Below are 7,876 nucleotides of genomic sequence, written 5' to 3'. Positions count from 1 at the left end.
TATTCTTCTTGATGGCGAAACCGGCATCGAGGAGAATCTGGATGATTTTCTCTACTTTCTCAAAAACTTCTTCTGCTGTGTCCCCCCATACAATGATGTCATCGATGTACTGGATATGTTCTGGGGCCTTGCCCTTCTCTAGTGTGCCCTGAATCAGTCCATGGCAGATGGTTGGACTGTGCTTCCACCCATGGGGCAGTTGGTTCCACGTGTACTGCACACCTCTCTACGTGAAAGCAAACTGCGGCCTGCACTCTACTGCTAAGGGAACGGAGAAAAATGCATTGACAATGTCGATGGTGACGTACCACTTTGTTGCAAAATAACTGAAGTTTAGCAATTGGTAGTAGAATGGCTAAGGCTTAATAAGAGAGTAGGCCTAGAAAGCAACACTCCAAGGTAGTAAGTTAGCAACCTTGTTTGTGAGCATAGAGTGTGCTGAAGAAGTAGAAACAATAATCAAAGGATTTAGTCAAGCATGTATATAATGATTTGTTACCTTGGATGTGGTAAGGGTCTGTTAAACAGTTTCTAGGGGTAAGACAACTTAAGCAGATTTATGATTAGAGTAGATGATTATTAATTGTTATCAGTATGAAGTATGAGCTTGTTTGTAACTGTACCTGGTTTGCTGTGGAAACTGTAACTGTTTTGCTGTGGAAACTGCACGTAAACTTGTTTGTGTATAAAAGCTGAACTGAGAATGAGAGTCTTCGGAATCCTGACTTGGGACGCGAGTCCGCAGGTTCCCGGGCCCTGAATAAAGCACCGCATAAAACGGCACTCTGTTGGTTTGTGTTTTTTTTTTTGGTTACGGGCAACAGTTTTCTGGCGACCCAGATGGGACTCCGGGGGTAGCTGGGGCGGCTCACGAGCTGATCCACTCCATGCCGGCAACCAGGTGATTTCTGGGGAGACATCGACCCGTGCCCGACCCCGCGCCCGCCGGACAACCATCCAGGTAAGCCCGGAGGTGCTTTATTCTTTTAGGTTTGTTGGTTGGGAGCCTGCCTATAAGACGGGACCGTGAGTTTCCCGCTGGGTTGGGTTAAAAGGTACCTTGGGAAGCCTAGGCGCTGGTCGTAAGATGTAGCGAAAACCGCGCTGTACCAGCACTCGCCACTTAGAGGGAGAATTGGCGAGTTGGTTTTGGTTTTGGTTTTGGAATAAGTAATTGGTTTATATCGTTGTGTTATTGTGAATTTGATTTTGAATCCGGATTGTGGTGTGTGTGTGTGTGTGTGAGTCAGTATGATGCCGTTTAAAACCTTTAGGGCACTATCTTGTGCAGAAAATGATATTCCTAGCGATTCTCTGCTTGGTTGTTTGTTAAAACATTGGAAGGAAGGAAATTTCGGACAAGAGTTAAGCAAGAAACAATTGATTGATTATTGTAATAATGTATGGCCTCAATATGAGACAGAAGGAATGCAGTGGCCTAGGAATGGTTCATTGACTCCGGAAATTATAACCCCCTTGATGCAATATTTACGGGAAAACGAGATGTGGAATGAAATACCGTATCTAGATTTGTTTTATTATTTAAAACGTAAGACTGAATGGAAAAAGGAATGTGGCATGTTGATTTTGAAAGAACTGGATGATAAATGCATAGGATGTCAAGAGCGGAAAATACGGTTTTCAGAACCAGAGGAGGATGTGTCTTTGTTGGTCTCCCCCAGCATAACTCCAAGTGCGCCCCCGGGAGATAGCCTCCCTTCACGTGTGAGGGCACAATCACCCACCATGCCCCCGTTAGAATCGTCCTCGGATGAGGAAGAAACGAGAGGGCGAGAATGTGATTTTGATAGAACTCCGCTAGCAGAACAGACTCGGAAGGGGCGAAAAGAAAGGGGAAGGAGTAGAGAAAAGAGACGGGGAGGGGGAAGGGAGACAGACGTGTCGCTCTCGCCCCCTAGACTGATGGCCCCTTTGCGGGAAGCAGTTGGAGCGGACGGAGGAAAAGTCATGATGAAAGTTTCTTTTTTACCTAATGATATATTAATTTGGAAACAGTCAGCTGGGACATATAGAGAAAATCCGGAGCGGGTGACTTGTATTATAAAAATGGTTATAAAAACTCAAAATCCGGACTGGAATGATTTACAGGTATTGTTAGATACAATTCTGGATTCAACAGAAAAAGAAATGGTATTAAGAGTGATGGTGGAAAGAGCGAAAGAAAGAATTCGAACTCTGCCCCGGGCGGCGCGGGGAGCAGTAAATGATTTCGTGCCGCGGGAAGATCCCGGGTGGGATCCGAATGTGTCTGGAGATTGTAGAAGGTTGAGAATTTACCGGAAAGGTGACTTTGAGGCTAGGACGCTGAGGATTCCCCCTGAGAGTCCCTTACAGAACCTCTTAGAGAACTGGAGTTGTTATTCCAGCACTTATAGAAGATCAAAGGAGAAAATGATTAAGTATTGTATTGAAGTGTGGGGAGGTAGAGGAATAGGAAATAATACCTACTGGCCCATGTATGGTACTTTTAAGAATTGGGTCTGTGAACTTTTAAATTGGTATGTTAGCGATAAAAAACCCTTTTGCCCAGAGGAGAGTTTTTATGCCGCTATATGGTTAGAAGCCAGTGAAGATATTTACCTGTTTTCTTTAAGAGAAAGAAGGAGCCAAATGAACTCTGTTAAAGATTCGGAGTCATGGAAGTCTCCTCTATCATATCCATTGAATGGAGGAAAGAACCAGAGGTACAAGGTATTTAATAAGATGCAAAAGAAAGATGAGAGTCCTACTGAATGGCTAGAAAGATTAAAGAAAGCTCTCCAGCTGTATTTAGATGTCAACCTTGACGACCCAGTAGGACAAGAATTCCTTAAGACACAATTTGTGGCAGAATCATGGGAAGACATTAGAAAGAAAATTCAAAAATTAACAAATTGGCAAGATAGAAGACTGGATGAGTTGTTGAGAGAAGCCCAGAAAGTGTATAGAAGGAGAGAGGAAAAGAGTCAGGAGCAAGAAGAGTGAATGGGGATTTTACTGCTGCTATATTTAATGCTACTACATTTAATGCTGCTATATAGTATACTGACAAAGATGAGTCTCATACCAAAATGTTAGTATGTTGCTCATTAAATAAATACACTGTGAGTGCATATTTTTAACAGGGCTGTGAAAATGTAAAAACACCAATTCGAGCTGCAAAACGTGGATGGACACATGTCAGTTGCATTGAAAGACTAGTGAATCCCTCACGCTGGCAAGTAGTCGACATTCCTGGAAGACACCAAGGTAGTCTTAAGAAGAAAAGTTATGATAGAGACATTAAGCAATTTTTTACTACTTTACTTTTAAAAATTAAGTGTCTACTAGCATTCATTGTGGCATTCATTCTATCTTTGTTTGTATATTATGGAATATTTGGGGCATGAAAATGTGTTAAAATATTACGAATTGGGGCACAAAAATCTGTTAAAATACGCTGAGCTAGGTTTTAACATAACATATCGAGAACACGCAGACCCAGAAGAAATTGATACACGAGATATAAGAGTGTGGTGTCATACACCAGGTTGTAAATGTTATCCATTTGTTTGTTTTAAATGTAAAAAGTGCCAAGAGAAATGGTGGACGCACTGTAGAGACGGATATCCTCCTAGAGGAGTCTGTGATCAGTGCTATTGATCAGAACGAGAATTCACTGATTGGGCATTAAAACAGTTAAAAAGAAAGGGAGTTCCGTGGGATTCCCCCGAATATTGGAATTGTGACACTTATGGAGTAAACCCTCAAAATTTTTGTTATTTATATTATGTAGGAGATCTTTTCGTAGTGGAAATAGTAAAAGTCCAGTGCCGACGGGATGTTAGTGCCGTGTCGTGTAACGGGCCTATGGTAAAGGCTGCCTCGTGGCCCGCATATACAGCACGTCTCACTAAAAAGAGGCATATTCCTACTTGGGACTCCTGCTGCCGAGAAGATGAAACACCCTGTGACTCGAAGCAATCGAGTCGACAGGCGAGGCAGAGGAGGAAACGCCAAAAAATGGAAGAGCCTAGGTTGTGGGACACGAAAGCCGCGATGGCTGAACTCCCCCAGGACTGGTGAAGATAAAAAGACTAGTAATATCCAAATTAATAAAAGAATCAGAATTAATAAAGAAACAGGTTTTTCTCTAGGCACTGTTTACATGATTGTTATCCCTATTGTACTATTGTGTAGGGGCGGGTCAAGGTGGCACAGAGGATGTGCCCAGGTACAGAGCCCAAGGAGCATGCCCCAGAGTTAGTAAACTGGTTGGTTAAGAAAGTCACATGATCTGTAAGGATAAAAGGGCGCGCGAGTTTGAATAAATCCTCTTTGTCCACAACATCGCACGAGGAGCATCAATCATTCCTTGTTATACAAGGGTCCCATGCTACAAATGGCGATCCAAAAGGGACAAATTTAGCTTATATTAAGCGAGATATTTCACCCTGGATCAGGTATATAAGTGGTAGTTTCCGGTTATCAGGTCTATTAGTTTGACTTGGGAATCTTTGACCACAAAAAACTTTGACGTCAGTAAACCCCGTGGTCTTAGTGGCATCTAAGAGACGGATAGTTAGTTTAGCGAGCTCGAAAAAGATTAGGTAGTGCACGGAAGAAGAGAAGAAAGAGTTAAGGAAGAAGCCGAGACGTCAGAGCAGGCAGCCAGAGAGTGCGGAGAGGGTCAAAACAACATCAAAAGCGGTGAGTCTGTCTGGAGCGAACCCGCAAGTCTAAGACTGATCCCTGGGCGAGACGTGGCTGCAGCTCGGAGCCCCGAGCTGCGGAGCACCTTAAGATCGTCAGGGAAAAGCCTGTTGATTCCCTAAGTGTCGGTCATCTGGTAAAAGCGGTATTCCGCTACCGACTGCTGCTGGATCACGTGCGAGAAGCTTTCGCTGCCGCCGTACCATCCCAGCCCCACCACGCGACCCCCGCATTGCCTTTCTGCCCAGCGGAAAGCGCAGAGCTCCGTGCCGCTGCACCGCCGGCCTGGCACCTAGTGCCTGTTGCCTAGCAACTACTAAACCCGTAGTTTGAAAGTACCCGAGAAGTGGCCGAGCCAAGCACGTGTGCTGGCCGCCCCCTGCGCCGTCTTGCGCACCGGAGGAGACTGGCCACCTCCTGCGGACCCCTGCCTGTTTGTGAGAACAGTGTAGACCCTTCAAGTTGAGGAAAACCCTTTCAGAAACCGCGGAAACCCCAAAAGAACTTTCCGCCGCTTTTCGCCGCTTTTCGCCGCCGGCCCAGTGCTAGGACCGCCCGCCGGCCCAGTGCCTCGCGGCGCCCGCCGAGCCGCGCGCGCCAGGGACGCCCCGCGTCTGCCGACCCTGCCCCGCCGCCACCCCGACCCGGCACTAGGTCCTCCGACACTTGTTGCTGAAGCCTGATTTTCTTCTTTTTTCCTTTTTAGTCCTTTTTTCTTTTTGTCCTATCTTTCCAGAGGTGACTGGTGTGTGTGATGTGTTTTAAAGAGCTCTTCCCTTTTCCTTTGATTTCTATCAGGTGGATGCTACGGCAGAGCATCCCAAGGCCTAAAGCCTCTGGTTACTGATGCCTGTTGAAAGTCCCTGTTCAGGTGCCATTTGTAGCATTTGTGGGCACAGACCCCATCACACGTGAGTGCATGCAACCGAATCAACTTTATTAAAAACACAAGAGTTTATATAGACAGTTCAAAACATGACATGTGACTTTCTCATCCACTCATATTCAAGCACTCCATTGAGCATGTGCAATAGAGTGCCAAGGACTACAATCCCCAGAATGCCTTGCAGCACTCTTCCTGTAATATAAATTGCCACACTTAACATTATACCAGTAAGATGACTAACACCTACAGCACTAATCATGCAATAAGCTATTATGCAGTTCTAACACTATATACAACTAACCTAATGAGACATCCTCGGGAATTGCCAAATGTAGAATTTAAGCTTGTTACCAAATTTCAGCCGAATTCATAGTGCAAATCCAGCACTTATTTTCATGAAGAATATTGGATACATTTTACTAAAGCCAAATGTAAATTTTGGTTCTAAACCCAATCCATAGTTACCAGTGGTATTAGACAATACACACAGAAAAACAGTTTAAACATTTTAACAGTCCCTGTTGTTTTGGTAAGTCTCTGTTGTTCCACTTGTCTCAGGAACAGAGGCTTTTTCCCTCTGGGTAGTGAATCCAGGGTCCTTCGCCAGCAACTCTGACCATAACGGAGATGGTCAGCAGAACTTGAAACAGTTCTTTCCACTTGGCTTTCAGGGGTTTCAGTCCCGTCATTTCACATAGGCTCGGTCTCTGGGCTGGAACAGATGAACAGGAGTGTCCAGTCCCATGGGTTCAAGATGACATGACGAATCTCTGCAGTTTCCTGCAAAGCAGAGCCTAAACCATTAAACAATTTTGCAAATTAACTTTCCCTTATGTGAATATAGGAATTATAAGGACTTATGTTGCTTCTCCGCTTTGGGTTGTATGCGGATTCTTTAGTAAGGCCATAGGCAAGGCCTGAACCCACATCATAGATGGTTCTTGACAAACCCTGTTTATTTGTGTTTTGAGAGTTAATGAAGTGTGACTCTTTGTCCGATGACAATCTCAAAGGAATCTCAAACTTGGAATTCTTGCATCTTGGCTGTGTGACAGGAACTGAGCTTTTATAACATAAAGTGATTAACTGCCAGCTGCAGATCTATAGGCCAGTTAGGAGCTTGCCAGAAGCAGGATGCATCTGGAGTTTTGATGCAATACCAAACAGCACCTTGGCACTGCCAGTAGCTCATCACAGAGAGCTTGCACTCTCCAGAGAGATTTCAGGCCTTATCGGGGCAGGCCATCCTGCCTCAGACTGCCCCAGACTGCAGTCAATCATCTTTACCTCATGGAGTGGTAGTGCAGGTACCTCTTGCCTCTATGGATAAAAGCATCCTCATGTATTAGGTTAGGTGCACTTATGTATATGTGCCTATATGTGTATGTGAACACTAACAAAACAGCTCTATTACAATAAAGCTAGAAAACAGTCTAAGCAAATGTTGTGGGTTAAAAAGGGGTCTCCCCTGGAGTTGGCAAGTGGTTAACCTCAGGGGTTGGTGTTCTTGGTGTTGACCCAGTCAGCGCCCCTGCAAAATTAAACATATCACAACAGGCTGGAAAAGAAGAGATTATGTAGCTGGAAGAAGAGAGGTAGCCATGTTTTGAGACCACGAGGAGAGAGAGGCCAGGGAGCCCCGCTGGGGGCCAAGGCCCCCCAGCCCCCGGCTGGGGTTGCGGAAACTTGGAACAGTGTTAAACTGGGCCAAGTACTGTGGCCAAGAGCTGGGGGAAGTTTCTTTGCTGTGAGTGGACAGTCAGAGACACTGAAACGGCAGCAGAGCAGCTCTGAACAGAGAGCTGTGGCTGAAAGCCAGGAAGATAACAAGCAGCAAAGATGGCATGGAACCAAGCTGAGAGATGCAGAGCTGTCCAACGGAGAGAGAGAACCAAGCTCAGTAGAGATTGTTTGGAGTGAGGCTAGCTTTATTTTCTCCAAACCCTTTGAAATCCCTTTTGGAAGGAGGAGGTGGACTTCCACTTGAAGGGAGTCCTGAAATGCAGCAGCAGCAGAGAGAGGAGCTGAGAAGCTCAGAGATGTCCTGGAGCTGGACCAGGATGGCCAGAAGGAATGCAGGGGTGGAAGAGGCCTTCCTCCCCCCCCCCTTTTGCCACACTGGCAGTTTGAGAAGGAGCAAAGGAGATCTGGTAGGACGCTTGGGGCAAAAACTGAACTGAAAGCCCTAAACGTTCTGACTCAGGAGGAACTTGAATCCCCTGAGGAAGGGACTGTCATGGGTGCCTAGTACCCCATGATATGACCATGGTGAGGCAAGCCTTGTGTCTGCTTTCGCAG

The sequence above is a fragment of the Pseudopipra pipra genome, chromosome W (assembly GCF_036250125.1).
Source record: "Pseudopipra pipra isolate bDixPip1 chromosome W, bDixPip1.hap1, whole genome shotgun sequence".
NCBI classification, from domain to species: domain Eukaryota; kingdom Metazoa; phylum Chordata; class Aves; order Passeriformes; family Pipridae; genus Pseudopipra; species Pseudopipra pipra.
This window is presented reverse-complemented; position numbering follows the sequence as displayed.